This window comes from Eretmochelys imbricata, chromosome 24 (genome assembly GCF_965152235.1).
Source record: "Eretmochelys imbricata isolate rEreImb1 chromosome 24, rEreImb1.hap1, whole genome shotgun sequence".
Lineage (NCBI taxonomy): Eukaryota > Metazoa > Chordata > Testudines > Cheloniidae > Eretmochelys > Eretmochelys imbricata.
In genome coordinates this window covers 9,936,926-9,955,035 of record NC_135595.1, presented here as the reverse complement: position 1 = coordinate 9,955,035, position 18,110 = coordinate 9,936,926, and the positions used below count along the sequence as shown (strand labels likewise).

General features: G+C 58.6%; 1 protein-coding gene across 1 annotated transcript in view; it reads right to left on the bottom strand.

Moving 5' to 3' along the window:
* The window catches only part of NECTIN4 (nectin cell adhesion molecule 4), a 40,431-nt gene that overhangs the window by 11,415 nt on the left and 10,906 nt on the right, over positions 1–18,110 (bottom strand). The gene's annotated exons all lie outside the window — the stretch shown is intronic.

Sequence of the window (18,110 nt, the reverse complement as noted above, 5' to 3'; positions counted from 1 at the left end):
GAAGGGGAAGGGTTAACCCACGGCCCCCAGGGCGGGAAGACCCCCCCCCCCCCCGGCCCCAGCCACTCAGAGCCGGCTGGGACTGTGTCAGGATCCATGAAGGTGAAGTCTTCTCTTTGCCCACAGAAGAGCACAGGCAAGCTCCCCCCGCACACACAAGCCCCCCGCCTGGAGGGGCCCTACACACAGTGGGGTCAGCTCCCATAATGCCATGGGCACACCCTAAAGCACTCATGATAGATGGACTTTCCAGGGATGCGGCCATCTGAGCTGGTCCAGAGGCAGAGCAGGGGCCAGTCTACCCAACCTCAGGGGATGGGGACCCTCTGGGGTCAGCCCAGGCTAGACCAAACTGGGCCAGGGGGTCCCGCTCCACAGACAGGATCCCAACCCCTTATGGGATCAGACGTGCCCCAGAAGGTCGGATCTTGCAGGACCGCAGCGGTACTGCCAGAAGCCCGCGGCTGCGAGTAGCAGGCCCCTGAGAGGAGAGGGCAGTCACTAGTTCCCCTTCCTGGCCACAGAGACAGTGGGGGGCCTCCTGGGACGTTCCCCCGTACTGGGAACAAAGCTCTCTCAGGCAGGCACAGACGGGACAGATAGTGCAGTGGACCAGGAGTCAGGACCCTGGGATCTATTCCTGGAGCTGCTACTGATTGGGTCCGAGACCTTGGGTAAGTCACATCGCCCCCCCTGTGCCTCAGTTTCCCCTTCTATGAAACGTGGATGCCTCAGCCTTGCCTCCCAGCACCCTTACAAGGGATGGATTCCTGCTCCGAGCCTGTCAGAGGGCAGGCGGGAGAGAAAGGGAGAGGACTGTCATCCTGGGGCGCTTCTGTCCGGGGGAGGCAGCTCTCTGAGGTCAGTATCATCATCCCCATTTGACAGTGGGGGAAACTGAGGCACAGGGCGGGGACATGCCTTGCCCAAGGTCACCCAGTGAGTCGGCAGCAGAACCAGGACTAGAACCCAGGAGTCCTGACCCACACCTATGCTATGCCCACAAAGCACTCCTTGCTCTTCCGACCCCCAGCACCATGAGCCCCTCAACACTAAGCAAACACACACCACTGAGCAGCTGTATTGCCAATAACACTACGTGGGCGTCTTCGCTGTTCCCTGGCACTGGGCTGAGTGGGTTCCCTGGGAGTTGCGCCAGCTACATGGTGGGTACTGTACCCCTGCGACCTGACTCCCCACTCCCCATCTCCTTCCCATCCTGGGCACCATGCCAGAGCTCAACAGGATGGGAAGGGAACGCAGGACGGGGCTCAGCGAGATCAAGAGGGTCCCAGCGAGGGTGGAAACATTTCCAAAGGACCCAGGACAGTCGCCTCTTCACCCAGGAATTGTTGCACCAGGTCAGAGCAGCAGTTCCTCCAGCCTGGCATCCATCAGCATCCAAGGCCAGAAGAGACTGTTGTGATCACTGTCTGGCCGCCTGCCTGGGACAGGCCCAGTGCAGTGGGGGACTTTTTACCATTTTCCGAAGCGCCAGCTGGAGGCAGGATAATTGGCTCCATGCACCAACCGGCCAGTCTGATCTGACAAAAGCTGCATTCCTATTACGTGCCCTAAGGCCATGTAGTCAGACAGTCTCCCAACTGGGACCGCTACTTGGGCCCCTCCTCTAATCACAGGATCTCCCTCCCCTACAGAGCTGGGAACAGAACCCAGGAGTCCTGACGCCCAGATCCCTGTGCGCTAACCACTAGCCCCCACACCATTCCAGAGCTTGGAACAGAACCCAGGAGTCCTGACGCCCAGTCCTGGTGCACTAACCATACTAGACCCCTGCAGCCATCTCAGAACAGACCAATGGGCCATTCAGCCCCCTATCTTTTCTCCAAGTTTCATTGACCTCCCCTCCTCTGTCTGTATCCAGCTGTTGTCTCTTGACTTACACTCAGATTGTCAGCTCTCGGGGCAGGGGCTGTATTTGTACAGCACCTAGCGCAATGTGGTCCTGGCCTGTGACTGGGGTGCCCAGGTGCTACTATAATACATCTAATAAATAACGCGCCTGCACCATGGGGCCTGGTCCACGGCTGCGGCTACGGTAATGCAAAGAATAAATAAATAATAAAGGATGGCAAAGAACCCTCAGTCCTTCCTGACCCCCAGCTGGTATCAGCCCCCTGCCCTGAAGTATGCTGGTGGAGCCCTGAAGTATGCTGGTGGATAGCCCATGCGACTGTGCGTCCTTGCCGACGAGTCTGATGGAATCAACTTCTGCGAGGAAGGCGCTGACTGCATTTCTGTGGGGCCAGCCCACAGCGCACCCCTCTGCAGATCGCTGCCTCGCGCAGCGGGAGGGCGTGCTGTGCTCAGACCTGGCCTCTCTCCAGCCAGAGCCACGGGCTGAGGAATGCTGCTCCCTCTGGGGAAGCGGACGGGCCAGCGAGTCCAGATAAACCGGCCTGCTCAGATACCAAGGGCCGTGCAGCAGCTTGTGCAGATTCCACTCCCGTCCTCTCCCCACATCCTCCCCTTCACCCCCACTCCAGGAGGGGCCGGCGCAGTTGCCTCAGAGCTGGGCAAAGGCAGGGAGAGCCCTGCCCCACTGAAGGGGGCTCAGGTACTCCCCACCTCCTTCGTGGTTTCCCCAGGAATTTCGGAATGGGGCTTGATGCATTTCCCCTGGTTCCCCAAGGGCTCTCAGGAGGAGACCACAGCCTGTCCGACTTCACAGCCACCTGCACTGGAGTCTTGCCCACCCCCACCATTCCCAGCTGAGCAAATGACACACACAAGGCGGAAAGGGACAGGTCCCATAGCTGGGCCAGTAGCTCGGGAGTGCTGGGGGCAGAGGAGTCAGAGCCCAGCGTCCCCCACGTGACCCTATGGCTGCTCGTGGGAGCTCTCTCCAGGCCAATGGGCCCCCAGGGAGGGGAGAAGTTGCTTTGTTACATTTAGAAGCCATTGAAAATAACTGATTGGAGAGTCACCTACTGGGAATCAGGGGCCAAGTCCCCAGCTGGTGTAAATTCAGCATCCCTAGCGCGATGCTCATTGACACCATTCGGGTCTGGCGTCCTGGCATCCGGATTTACCCACTGAACAGCAGGGATTCTACATGGAACCCTGGAAAACTTGCAGCTCTAGAATGATCCAGTCCACCAGCACGGGTTCTAGGTTTGCCATTTGAATACCAGGGGTTCTAGATTCAGAACAGCACACGAGCCTTTGGGGTTCCAAGACCCATTTGGCTTTGGAAAAACCTGCACTCTTAGCTGCTGCTGCTTTTATATTAATTATTGTTATTATTACACAGTGCTGACTTCCACTGAATTGGAAACTGGTGGGTTTTTAAATCTCCTGCAAAATAAGTTTTGATCAAGTGAAAAATGGCTCCAGAAAACTTCAACCAAACTTTTTTTTTTTTTTAAAGTACAGATTTGGTGAAACCCCAAAGGCCCATGCACCCTCCCATCACAACTCTGAAAGGCACTGTCATAGGAATGGGTCGGTCCCCTCGTCGGTAGCAGATGGTGGAATTCCCAGGTTGTAATTGTTATTCAGTGCGATGGAGGGATTCTGTCTCTGTACATTCTCTGTGTGGAGAAGGGTCACATGAATCTGATGATCGTAGATTTTGAAGCTAAGGGAAGGTTAGATCCTCTCGCCTGAAGCTCACAGGCCAGTAAATTCCATTTCCCCCTGGACTGAGCCCAATAACTTGAGTTTGGCTAAAGCATATCTTCCAGAAGGCATCCGCTCGGCATCTGAAGACATCACACGATGGAGAATCCACCACTTCTCTTGGGAGTTTGTTTCACAAATGTTTCATCCTCAATCTCAGACATTTGCCTGCCTTTAAGTTCCAGCCATTCGCCCTTGCCCTGCCTTCCTCCACTAACAAGCCAGTTCGTACTCAGGGTTTTCTTCCAGGCTGTTACACCACAATCAAGTCACAAGGAGCGTAAATCAAACACACAGTTTGCGCTGTATGAATTAGTTACATAAATCATCCAATCAGCTAACAGCAATGAGGCCATGTGACTTAGTGTAACCAGCTGACAGCACAAATTGCAGATCTCACGGGAATATAAAAGGGATCCTGATCAGCTACTCCCTGTGACATTCGCTTTCAGGAACTCTATGAGCGCGGGTGCTAAAAACGATTCGCCCTGCCAGCCCAGGGGCCCGGGAACGGCCCCAGGCGGGGAGCGTGGAGGGCTCACGCTTGCACGGCTGGATCAAAGGAATAGAGCGTTCCTGGGAGCCAGCCGCGTGGGGCGAAACTGAAAATCTCCAAGTTGGAGGCTTCGGAACTGTGGCTACCGACATTCTGCACAGCCTGGAGCTTCCCATGGGAGACCTTACCCCATCCTGGGGCTTGAGCATGGGGCAGCTGCTAGGGTGAAACCTGACCCCAGTGGCACCATTCCCCCTGACTCTGATGGGGCCAGGGTTTGACCCTAGCGGTGCCTTAGGGAGATGCCCTCCCTGGAGCCACTGGCCTGTGAAATTCACTCCTGGGCAGAGGGGGCTGCAGATCCTGAGGGGTTGGACTGCAGCCAGACTGGGGCCCAGCCAAGCCTTATACATTAGAAGAGATCGTCTGCAGCGCAGCCAGGGCCTCCAGCTGGCAGGTAACAGAGCCTAGGTAGCTACTACACTCGCTGGCAGCCCAGATCCCCAGCTCCTCCGTCAGGAGACAAAGAGGGAAATGTCCAGTGTTCCCATTGGCAGGCGGTGCCCCCTGCCCAGCTGTGACCAGGTGCCCAGTATGAGCCGCCCTGCTAGTCTGAACTCTTGCCAAGGGACCAACTCAGCTGGGCACAGGTCCCCACTGTCGCTGTGCCCGGGGGCGTCGCCTGCGTCCGTGGGTACATTCATCCCCAGGTGAAGGTGTGATGGAAGCAGGGGTAACAGCAGTAGTGTAGACACAGCAGTACGGGCTTCGGTGCCGGCTAGCTCCCGAGCATCCTGGCAGGCGTGTTCTGGGGCGGCTGACCCATGCTGCAGCCTGTGCGCCGTGGCTAGCTGTTACCTCAGCTAGACGAAAGCTAGGGCTTGCCGCGCAGATGTACCCCGTCTGCGGGCCTCTGTGCACGCCTGTGTGTGCCTCCTGGTGCATAGCACGTGGCTTTACCGTGCCAGCTGAGTGTGTGCATGAGTGAGTCCATGTGGGAATGTCTCTATGTCCCCTATGGACCCTGTGCCCAAATATATACACAGGGCCATACTCGGGGCAGCTCACCCATCCCCCCACCCCCACGCCAGGACTCTGGGGCTGATTTCCGTGGGAATTACCCCTCCAGCCGCAGCACAGACATACCCTATGTGTCTTCGTGTTTCTGTGTGCGTCTGTGACCATGTGACCGTGCGTGTCTGTGTGCGTCCATGTCTCCGCATGTGGGTGTCTGTCCATGTTTGTGTGTCCATCCATGTCCATATGTCCATGTTTCTGTGTGTGTCCATGTCCGTGTGTGTGCACGTATCCACATCTGTTTATGTCCATCCGTGTCCATGTGGGTGAACATGTGCAATCCCCCATCACACGCTGCAATCCCCCACGACCTACCCAATCACATACTGCAATCTCCCATGTCCCACCCAACCACATGCTGCAAACCCCCACATCCCTCCCAATCACATGCTACAATCCCCCCATCACATGCTGCAAACCCCCATGTCCCACCCAATCACACGCTGCAATCTGCCACATCCCACCCAATCACACACTGCAAACCCCCACGTCCCACCCAAGCATACGCAATCCCCTCATCACACTCTGCAGTCCTCCACATCCCACCCAATCACACGCTGCAAACCCCCACGTCCCACCCAATCACATGCTGCAATCCCCCATCACACGCTGCAATCTCCCCATCACACGCTGCAATCCACCACATCCCACCCAATCACACGCTGCAAACCCCCACGTCCCACCCAATCACATGCTGCAATCCCCCATCACACGCTGCAATCTCCCCATCACACGCTGCAATCCACCACATCCCACCCAATCACACGCTGCAAACCCCCACGTCCCACCCAATCACATGCTGCAATCCCCCCATCACACGCTGCAATCTCCCCATCACACGCTGCAATCCACCACATCCCACCCAATCACACGCTGCAATCTGCCACATCCCACCCAATCACACACTGCAAACCCCCACGTCCCACCCAAGCATACACAATCCCCTCATCACACTCTGCAGTCCTCCACATCCCACCCAATCACACGCTGCAAACCCCCACGTCCCACCCAATCACATGCTGCAATCCCCCCATCACACGCTGCAATCTCCCCATCACACGCTGCAATCCACCACATCCCACCCAATCACACACTGCAAACCCCCATGTCCCACCCAATCACACGCAATCCCCTCATCACACTCTGCAGTCCCCCACATCCCACCCAATCACACACTGCAATCTGCCACGTCCCACCCAATCACACACTGCAATCCCCCCATCACACGCTGCAGTCCCCCACATCCCACCCAATCACATGCTGCAAACCCAATCGACCATCCCACTCCGGCCTCGTGCCATACAATGCCTCTCTGCCCCTATACAGCCCCTGGCAATGCCATGCCAATTACCACCCCTGTGAGCTGGCTCAGGATTGTCCTCATTTTACAGAGGCAGGGCCATGCCCAGCGAGTCAGTGGCTGAGCCGGAATAGAACCCAGGCATCCTGCCTCCTCTGCGCTCTCCAGCGCAAGCCAACGTCAGCGCCCCGGCAACGCAGAGCCCGGAGCCGTGCAGCAAACATCCTGGGGCCAGCGTCAACAGCCCGTGTTTGTTCAGCTTCCAGGAAAGAAAACACCACTGTGAAGAAGCCTCCTGGACGACAGAGCCCCAGCCAAGCCAGCACCTCCGTCCTCCGCACTCTTGCGCCATGGGGACGGGCGCCCTCCCCAGCAACACCATGGAGGGAAACAACTGTCCAGCAACATTAGGACGCTGTCAGGAACCACAGACACTCACTGGCCTCAGGACATTTTGCACTGAGGGGGCCCTGTTCTTGGTTAGGGTCGGGGCAGCGCCGAGCACAACAGGGCCTGATCTCGGTCAAAGCCAGTGCAGAACCTCGCACAACGGAGCCCTGATCTCAGTTGGGGTCTGGGCAGCACCGGGCACAACGGAGCCCTGATCTCGGTCGGGGCCTGGGCAGAGCCTGGCACAACGGGACCCTGATCTCAGTTGGGATCTGGGCAGCACCGGGCACAACAGGCCCCTGATCTCAGTCAGGGTCTGGGCAGAGCCTGGGACAACGGGGCCCTGATCTCAGTTGGGATCTGGGCAGCGCCTTGTGTACAGGGCACCAACAATAAACAGGCGACACAATTTTGTAATAAGCCCTAACCGGTATCTAGCCCTTTTCAGGGTAGGTCTCGGAGCGCTTTACAAAGCCGGTGAGTGTAATTATTGCTATGTTACAGATGGGGAAACGGAGGCACAGGAGGGGAAGTGACTCACCCAGCAGGCCAAAGGCAGAGCCGGGAACAGAAACCTGTTTTCCTAGATCACAGTCTAGTGCTCTACCCACTAGACCCCGCTACTTCCCTGGGCACTCTGGAGACACTTTCTCAGGACCCCGGGGGCTCTGCTGCCACTGGAGGATTAGTAATAAATATGCACCATTCTTTGCCCTTCCCTGGCATCTCCCCTGCTGCCGCTTGACACACCTTCATTCATCAGCCCCAGTACTGTTCTGCCCCCCCAGGCATTCAGATGCGATTGGCTGGGAAAGGCGTGGCATGCCCAAGGATGGTGCAGCCACAGGGGGATGGGGAGTCGCCTGGCTGGTACCCTGCCCTGCACACGCACACACCCACACACGCACACCCCCCCTGCACTCTGGGAAGCAAGGTCTCTGAATCAGCTGAACGTGAGCTCCCAGTGCGATGCTGTGGCCAAATGAGCTAATATCCTGGGATGTATAAACAGGGGAATCGGGAGTAGGAGCAGAGAGGTGATTTTACCTCCGTATCTGGCGCTGGTGCAATCCTGGGTCCAGTTCTGGGGCCCACAGTTCAAGGATGTTGATAAATTGCAGAGGGGTCAGAGAAGACCCCCAAGGATGATTAAAGGGTTAGAAAACCTGCCTTAGAGTGACAGACTCCAGGCGGTGATTCTATTTAGCTTAACAAAGAGAACGCTAAGGGGTGACTTGATCACAGTCTATAAGTACCTAGATGGGGAACAAATATTTAATAACGAGCTCTTCAGTCTAGCCGAGAAAGGTCGAACATGATCCAACAGCTGGAAGGTGAAGCTAGACACATTCAGACTGGAAATAAGGTGTCAATTTTTAACCGTGAGAGTAATTAACCACTGGATCAATTTCCCAAGGTCGTGGTGGATTCTGTATCACTGACCATTTTTGGATCACGACTGGCTGTTTTCCTGACAGATCTGCTTCAGGATGTTCTCTGGCCTGTGTCAAGCAGGGGGTCAGAGCAGATGATCACAACGCCCTTGGGATCTGAGAATCTCTGACTCTCTCACACACAGACCCAACACCCCTCCCCCCCCCCCCCCGCTTCTGCTGCCCAAGACATGTTGTTGCAAACTTAGCACAGCCCCACACCCTGTTCCCACTGCCCCAGCCATTGGGGTCCTTCAAGCAGCACTGAAGCAGAGTCTCCTTCCCAGAGTGCTCCTGGCCGTGCTGCCTGACGGGGGTGGGATGGAGAGGGCTGCAGTTTTCTTGAGAACAAAAGGGACGTTGGGAAGGGGTATCGTCTGCTCGAGTGGCCTAACTTGCCCTGGGTGAGTCTGGGCAAGGGCCCTATGGATCCACTTCCAGCAGTGCCCAGAACTGCAGGGCGATGGGGAATCAGGCTATTCGTTTGGTAGAAAGGGACTCGGGACTTGCCAGACTGGGGGCCCATCTAGCCTGGCATCCAGTCTCCGACAGCATCCAGACCAGGGGACTAGAAACCCCCTAGTGGGGAATGGACGAATATCCTGCCCAGAGGGGAACCCCCGCCACAAACACATAGCTCCTGTCCCAGGCTCCCGAGCAGAGCACAGAGGGATCTGGGGCAGGGCAGGACCCCACCCCACAAGCTTCAGAGCATCAGCAATTCCCAATGACTTCCCCAGGTGCTTGGCACCTCTCAGGATCGGGCCCTTTGTACAGCCCTTCCCCACTGCCCCGCTGAACTGACCACCTGGCGAGCAAGTGACCTTGCCCCACTGACCCTGGAACATACCAGCCACCCCCAGCAGGGCAAAGGGGGCTCAGCCCAGAACACCTCCCTGCCACAGATGCCAGAGGCAAAGCCAACCCGCTGCGTCAGCCCCATATCACCAGGGCATTAACAGCTGTACTCAGCCCCCTAGTGGCTTCCGCAGGCTCAGCCAAAGGATCCGAGGCAGGACTCCGATCCCATCAGCATTTCTGCTGGCTCAGCACGTCCCCCCAGCTGAGGACGCGCCCTGGAACTAAATGCCCTATTGTAGCAGAGGATCGTGTGCGAAAATGGGTGCGAACACTTAGCTCCACACATTACCCTTAACTCTGACCCTGCATCCGTTGTGAATCTTCCTCACTGGCGCAGAATCCCCATCCCAGCGCCACAGATCTGGGCACCCCAATGTCCTCCGATGCAATCTGGAACTCCCCTCCCAATGCTTCCACAACCTGCTGGTACTCTTTAACCTCCCCACAGAGGAGCATGAATCCTTGCACTGAACACGAGATACTTCATTAGTGCAAGGACCCACGCTCAGCCGCAGAGCACGAGAAGAACCACGCACCATTACGCTAGGCTAAGGCCAAACCACAGAGCTTAGGGAGAACACCGGGCACATCAGAAATCTGCAGAGACAGGCCAGTGAACTGAGTGCAAAGAGGTGCACAGCGGCTCACCAGCTCTCCTGGGTCTGGCCCACGCACAAGGAACTGTGGAATCTGGCAGGTGTTTCTGTCACATTGGCCAGTGCTCAGCTGGCTTTCTGAGGCCTTGGGATTTTGTTTCCAGCTTTTCACATCTTTCTAGGATCAATCAATAACAACCAAACCCCAGCTCCCAAACCCTGATCACAGAATAGGCTCGATTCCACCAGGACCTAGGGCCAGATTTTTAAAGGTATTTCAGTGCCTGAAGATGCAGACAGATGCTTAGTGGGAGTTTCAAAGACACCTAAGTAAATCTGGCACCTGACACCCTTTGACTTACCATAGCAGTTAGGCACCCAACCTGAGGTGTTCCCCAGCCCCTGGGAGTTCCTTCAATGTGTGCATGGGGGGAGGAGACTTGCAAAGTGAAACCAGCACTCCCGTCACCCCAGGGCCCGCGGGCACCATCCCCCTGCCTACCCCTGTGGCTTCAATGCTGCATGGCGGGGTGGGACCTGAAAGGCACTTTTCCCAATTGAAGCTTCCACGGTGTTAGCTTAACATGACCAGACAACAGCCCCCTTTCGGCCTCAGAGGGAGATTTCCTAGCTGGGCCTAGTGCTGATGCTGATTGGGGCCCAAATGTCTTCAGCCAGCCTGTCGTCAGTTGCACCAGCAGCCACAAAAACTGTCAGGCAGCTAGGAGCAGGCGCAGGCTTCGGAGACAAGGGGCACAAGGGCCACCCGGTCATGCAAAGCTCCTGGCCCTGCGAGGGCCAGAACAAACAGCAATGGCCAAAGAGGTTTCTGGGAGATCAGCGCCGCCCTGGCCGAGCTGCCGGCTTCATGCGTCAGCAGCGCTGTATGACATCACTCAGCACCCGGGGCAGGAAGTGGCCTGCAGCGCCAAGCACTGGAGCGGGAACTGCGCCCCCCTGAACTCAGGTCCGGAATGAGTTCCAAACACTTGGCTTCTTCGGCACTTTTTATGCCCGAGACCAGATCCTGCCTCTGGTTTGAGATCTGGAGCAAGGAGCCCTTTGGGTGAGCCGGTGTTCCAATCAGCTGCGGAGCCAGCTCCCCTTGCAGCCTGTCCCCCCAGGGCGTCTCCACCAAAACTGGGTGAATCAAAAGGAATCACTCCCCAGTGCGTGAGAAAGGAGCTGCCAAACCAGAAGAACCAGATTTCCACCCGGGTCACTTTCCTTTAACCCTGTAATCCCCTGCAAGCTGCAATGCCGAGAAGCCTTCCACCCGGGTGGGGAGAGTCCAGAAGGGAATGGAAACTGGCCCAATCTTAGCCATTGTATCTGCTTCCTGGCGCTTTGGCTGCACCAGCAAAATCAGACCTGCGATTCCCTCCTGGTCCGGCCCCAGTCCCTGCAGCACCCCTGCTGGGAGAGGCTGGAACTGGAGCAACAGCGGAAGAGTTTAGACAGAGCTCAGGTACTTCCAGCATCTCCCAGCAGGGGGCGCTGTGGGGAGCTGGGTAGGAGCTCCCGGCTATTCCCTCCCGGCCTCCCCAGCTGGAGGCGCTGCAGGGAATGATGTCCCAGCTTCAGCACTCCCACTTTCCTGCAGCGGCGGGTCTGCAAGTGGGGATTGCAGCAGGCTGGGAGTGGCCGGAGTGGGGGTCGAGCCTCCATTTGTCCCTCGGGCCATTGACCCAGCCACATGCCCCACTCTGGGAATTGTAGACCAACGTGGCTCCTGAAGTCTGCCCTCGCCTTCCCATGGCAGGCGGCCCTCCCCGCCCAGCAGGGGAATGCGGGGCATGCCGCACACACGCCACACGCATGCATGTCAGCAGGCACCCGTGTAGGGGCAGACGGGAAGGCGACGACCAAGGAAGCTCCCCTGGGGGATCACCCCTCTCTCCCTCCCCCACCCCCCCATCACCTCTCTATGCCACATGAAATTTGATGAGGCCCTGACTGCTGTCTGCAGGGAGCCCAGCCGCATGCCAAGGGCTCGCCCAGCCCATTCGGCCCTGCCAATCTCCCTTGCCTCCCTCGCTGTTGGTGTAGCCAGGGCTGCTGTAAACAGAACTGCCCTAGCCTGGTAAATAAACAGGGGTAGGGCCAGGCGCCTGGGGATTCCTGGCTCTTCCTTGCCACCCCCGGGGAAGCCCGCAGCCAGCTGGGGCTCAACAGCCCCTGCACGTGGGAGTGGTGCTGCGGGCGTGACCCGAGTCCTCTCCCATCCCAGCAGCTAGGCATTAGGTTACGTCTAAGGGCTGTTCTTGGGCACAGGCGGCAGAGCTGGGATAGCCACAGGTCTGTGCTCCACGGGGAGGGCAAAGCAATGCCCCCTGCCAGCTTGGCAGAGAGCGGGCACCTTTGGACTGCTGGCTGCGCTGCCCACAGAAGCCCCCATTACACACCCCGTGGCCCCCTCTAGTTCCGCACCCCAATCAGTTCCATCTCCCGTAATGCGCCTGGCCGATTGTGCTGGGCGGCACAAAGGAGGCAGTGTGGCCTGGTGGTTAGCGTGGGAGACAAGTCAGCGAGACAGCTGGGTCCCGCCCTGCTCCCATTGGAACCTCCCACGCCACGGCCCTGGCTTCCCTCTCCCTTACACCACTCCTGATTTACCCCAGGGCATGCAAGAGGAGAGACTCAGACACACACACACCTCAAAGGCTTCACAGGGGGGCAGGTTGGAGCCCTGGGGTTCTGCTTCTAGCTCTGCCCCTGGCCATGCACAAGTCACTGCACCTCACTGTGCCTCAGTTTCCCCATCTGTAAAATGGGGACAACATTCCTGCTGCACCTCCTTCCCTAGCAAATGAACGTCTGTAAAGTATTTTGAGCACCTCACGATGGAACGTTCCGTAAAGAGTCTGGTATCACGTGAAGGGAATCCTTCCTGTCCCCTGGGATGCTGCCCTGAAGCATGACAGTGTTACTCCTCCCTCTGCAGAGATTCTCCTGCAGACCACAAGCACTGGTATCAGTTACACGCATTCTGGTAGCACCTAGGGGCTCCTACTGAGCTCGGGACCCCGCCGTGCCAGGCGCTGCACAGACCCCGACCGATCTCGGGGGCCCATTGTGCCAGGCGCTGCACACCATGCAACAGCATTGGCATCTGGGAAAAGGTGATGATGTAGAAAGACTCTCATTTTCATGCTGGACATTTTCACTCAAGCCCCGAGGCTCCCATGTCTCTATTCCCCACACCAGCTACCTGCAGCCCGTGGGATAACACCTAGAGTATTAATGTATTATTAATTATTATTATTATTTGTATTACAGTAGCACCTAGACGCTCCATTCATGGCTCAGAACCCCACTGTGCCAGGTGCTGTACATTTTAGTAGGTGTATTACAGTAGCGCATAGGCATCCCGGTCCTACACTGGGACCCCATTGTGCCAGATGCTGTACATTATTTATTAGGTGTATTACGGTAGCACCCAGGAGCCCCAGTCATGGCCCCCCTGGTGCCAGGTGCTGCACAAATCCAGAACAGACAGACTTTCCCTGCCCCAAAGAGCGTCCCAGCTAGTCAGGTTCCTTCCGATCCTCCCTGAGCTCTCACCTTGGTTCCCAGCCCTGCCCTGCCCTTTCCGCTCCGGCTGAATGAGAGCAATAAATAACCTCGGTAGCACGCTCAGCCCATCCGCATCCGCATAACAACATTGCCTTGCTCCTACCCAGCGCGATTCAAAACCTCTATGGTGTCTACATGGCTCACTGCGCCCAGGCTCGGACACAGGTTTGAGCCCAAGTCACCCTTCTGTCCGCATCCACATCAGCAACCTGGGTCAGCGAGCACTTGGGACCCGGGTTCTAGGACCTGCTGGGGGGTGGATCAGAGCCAAGTCCTGCTGAGGCTTGAGGCCAGCCCTGCCATCCTGCAGTGTGGACGCAGCTCAAGCCATAGGCTGGAGTCAGAAGGTCTGTGCGGTGCAGTGTGGACGAGATAGCACGCTGTGAGACCCGGGGCCAGCCGTGGAAGCCCGGGTTTACAATGCAGGGTGGGCGCTCAAGCACGGACTTGGAAACACCGAGTCCACTTACCTGGGTCCACTGCTGCTGGGACCGGTCTGGGCCCTGCACAGTCCCCGAATGTGGGTGGGAGGCCTGATTTGCCCACGTCCTGCCCCTGGTGCAGGGCGGCAGGGGAAGGGGGTGGGGGTTCTGTGTGATGCTGGTGCGGGAGGCGCTTGACAGAGACTGAAACATCAAGGGGCCTAAATCACCAAGCGGTACCATCCCAGTCCCAGGCTGCATGGAGCAGAACCAGGGAAACCTCTGGACAGGGGGGTTCCTGCCACGGCTTTTCCTTCTGCCTGTACCCCAGGGGGCAGGAGGGCTGCTTTAAATGCCTGCTCCTGGAACACCCCATCCAGCCTGGCACACCTGGGCAGCTCCTGGGCAGGTGTTGGCAGCCCTGTGGGAGTAGCCTTAGCAGCAGAAGGCCAGATGCTGGCACGGTGTCTCCCCACTCCTCCCCTCTCTGTTCCCTGAGCCCCTAGGCTGGGAGGTCACCAGATGGAGCCAGACTTGGTTTCCTTGCCCCGTTGCACGGGAGTCTGGGAGCAGCAGCTGTGTGTGTGTTGCATGCATGTCCCCACATCTGTGCTTCTGCACACACGTCCCAGGGTGTGCGCACAGGACTGCACGTGCATGTAACTGTGAAAATGTGTGAGTGTGAGCATACAAGTGTGCCCACGCAAGTGAGTGCACACATAGCCACACTCTCACCCATGTGCTTGCGTGAATGCACACAAAGCCCACCAGCGGGCGCACCTGCTTGGGCACACAGGTGTGCATGCAAGTGTGTGAGCACACAAGCCATGTGTACCTGAGTGTGCAAAGTCCATGCACGTGCAAATCTGCACTGGCGTGTCTGAGTGCGCCCAGCAGAGACCCAGAATACAGGTACGTTCAGGAGGGTGCGCTCAGAAGTTCTGCCATGCAGGTGTGCGAGAGGCACGTGCACGACGGAGGTTGTACTAATGAACGTGCGAGGGCACACAAGAGCACAGATGTGTACCCCTGTGAATCCATGCTCTGCGTGTGTGTGCAGATTGCCATGGAGGGGGGCCAATGCCACACAGCTGGGCTTAGCCCAGCCCTTGCCCGTGCCACTCTCTGCCCATGGACAAATGTGACCTGGTCCCATTCCATATGGAGGGGCATGAAGCCATCTTTGGCACTGAGGGCTCAGCATATCCGGCTCCTCCTACCGGGGGGAGGGGGCACTGCAGGCTCTAGACATCAAGATCCACCCCCCAGCCCTATGGGGCACAGCCAGCTCTTCACACCAGCTCCCACACACTGCGTGAGCCTGCCAAGCTCCCGGCTGAAATCCCCAGAGGCTGCATTCGCCATGGGGCGAGATGGGGGGTGGGGAGGCACGGAAACCACCTGCCATTGTCTGCAGCTCTCAGCCCCACGTCACCCTAATCCCCGCTCTCAGGCATGGCTCCCCACCCCGCCAGGCTCGCAGCTGCTGCTTGAATGGTTTAGCTGCTCCCGGACACCAAGCTGGGGCTCCGGGAATCCCCGAGGGCGGGGGTGCGGAGAGGTACCTGCCTCAGGGAGCCCTGAGCCACCGAGCAAGGAAGGGGGACGTCAGCCGGGGGTGTTATTTGCTCAGGAGCAAGGGGGGCAGTTACACCCTCCCCCCAAACTTGGTTCCCCCGACTTTTCACAAGTCTATATGCTCCACACCCTGCCCGTCCCCTCCCCGCAGGATGCAGTTTAACCCCACCCAACGTCCCCCCCAAAGCACTGACACCACTTTGCCCACCCCCAGAGCTGTTCAGCCCCAGGGGGCTGGATACACAGACCCTGGAGGGGCCCGATCAGAGCCCGGGGCTGGGCTTCCCTCCTGACCCCAGCTGGCACATAAGCCCTGCAGGCTGAAGGTGGCCAGGCCTTGAAGCCGGCCCCCCTCCCCTGCTAACCAGCGTAAGTGCAGACACTACTTCTGCCTCCCCCATGTTAGTTAGGACATGGTGCCCCCCACCCCCACCCCGCCACTGCTATCCTGCCCCCCAGGATACGGGCGAGGGAGCCAGGCCGTGGAGCCCTAGAGCGCTGGTTCTGCCCTGGCATGGAGCCTCTTGGGGTGGCTGGGGCAGCGGGCATGCAGAACGGGGCATGGAGGGCAATGGGATGGGGGAGGGACGGGGCACAATCACTGCCGACTCGCCAAGGGTTGGTCTACACTGGGAACCTGGCTGCGGCTCCGAGGGGGTGAGAAATCCTCTCCCCAGCCTAAGCCCAGTGCAGCCAGTGCTAGGTCAATGGAAGAATTTGTCTGTCCACCTTGAGGCCGGGAGACCGCCCCCGTCACTGTCGGGAGCGTCTACACTGAAGCATCGTGCTGCAGCGTTTCACGTGTAGAAAAGCCCGGAGGGTTTACACTGATTCGGAGTGCGGAGCCTCCCAAATCCCCTCTCGTGGAGCCAGGGGAGGGCCCCATGCTGGTGCTAGCATGGTGGGTGGGTGGTGTGGGGAGCCCCCAGCTCCCCTCAGCCCCGCCTCCTGCAGCAGAAGGAAAGTCACAGCGGCTCTAGACCCAGCAGGGGGTGCTGTGGTGAGTGGGGCCGGATCACTCCCAGCTACGCCAGCCCCAGCTCTCCCAGCAGGGGGAGCTGTGGGGATGGGAGTGGGGCAGGAGCACCAGCCTTGGGGGGAGCTGTGAGTGTGAGTACATCACTGTTTTACTTTCTCAGATCCTCTGACGGCTTACAGAGAGTGAAGCCAAAAGCCCTCCCAGCAGGGGGCGCTAGGCCGGGGCTTCCCCAAGGGCTCCTCCACGCTAGATCCCTCCTCTTCCCCCAAACAGCCGGTCCCTTTAATATCCGATGGGCTGATGGTGACAGGAAACAATGGGCGCCCCAGGCCCTACCTGCTGATTAACATCATGCCAGGTCTTAAGGGGAATTAGCTGCCAGCTCAGCTTATGTCAGTTTCCCATTGTTCGGGTCTCCGGATCCGGCCGGGACCTTCTGGAGCCCAGACCCTCTGCCTTTCACACCACAGAAGCATCTCACCTCCATGCACCCCTGCCCCCCAACTAGCCCTCCGGCTCCCCTCACCAGCCAGCAGGGCTGCCCCGCTCCAGTATGACTGCTGCCTTCTGAGCCTCCATCTCTGCTCTGGGATGGTCTGCACGGCCATGGGGAGCGGATGGAGTCCCGGATCGGCCACCGCTCCTGTCCCCGCTCGGTGCCTCAGTTTCCCCCCATGTAAGAGGGCTGATGCTGCCCTGCTGCACAAGGTTAATTTATCCAGGCCTGAGAGCCTCCCGGGGAGGGGCCTGGAGAAGGGCCAGGGCTCAACGGCTGCCAGCGTCAGACGCACCTGCAGGCTGCCAGCGCGGCCGTGGGGTAGCTCCCCGTCCAGATCCTACCCTGCCTCGTCCACTGTAACCCCCCAGCTCTGCCCACCACCGGCCGCCCTGGCCTGGCACTGAGGCGAGGGGCAGCCACAGCTCAGCTGGCGTATCCCCACCCCAGGGGCAGGCCGCAGCTCTCAGGGCTGGCAACCCGGCTGCTTGAGCCCTGAAACTGACGGGGAGCCAGAAAAGGAGAGAAACAGGTCCCTGATACTGATCCCATCCAATGCGGAGGGGTCTCCTTGCGTCGCATGCCCCATGGCACAGGGGCAGCATGCTGCTGGCACAAAGCAGCAGCCTCTTCCAGCAGCTGCAGCCTTTGCTCTGTTTGCACCAGTAAAGCCCAACCACTGGGGAACACGCACTTACGGCAAGGAGCCGCCCGGCAACCCACAGGAGGCAGGGTGGCTCTGAGGGCTGCGTGCGGCACAGACTCCGGGGCTCTGGGGGACTTGGCATGCCAGGGTGCCGTTCTCCTCACCCGTAGCAGCGTTCCGGGCAGGGAACACCACCGAGGAGTCCCTGAGACCCGCCAGGACGCCCCGTCCCTTCCAACCAGGTGTTCCCACAATGGGGCAGAGCCAAAAGCTGCTGTCGAGCCGTAGGGACGAGAGACACAAACCCCCTGGGAGATGGATTGCTCTCTGCCGACTACTTGCCAGTGCATTGATCTAGCTTGGAGCATCACAGGCTGGGCATCACTCCCTGCTCTTCCCGGCCGCTCTGCTATCCACTAGATCTTGGCAATCCGGGAACAGCTCCCAACACCAAGCAGCCAGCCCAGCTCCTGCTCACGGCCCTTGCTGCCTCCCTGGGACATGCAACCCGCACACAGCTCTCCCCAGCAAGCGTTCTAAGCAGCCCCTCCAGATCCAATCTTCCAGCCAGATTTCCAGGAAAAACAAGCAAGCAAAGGCCCCAGCAGGAAGATACAA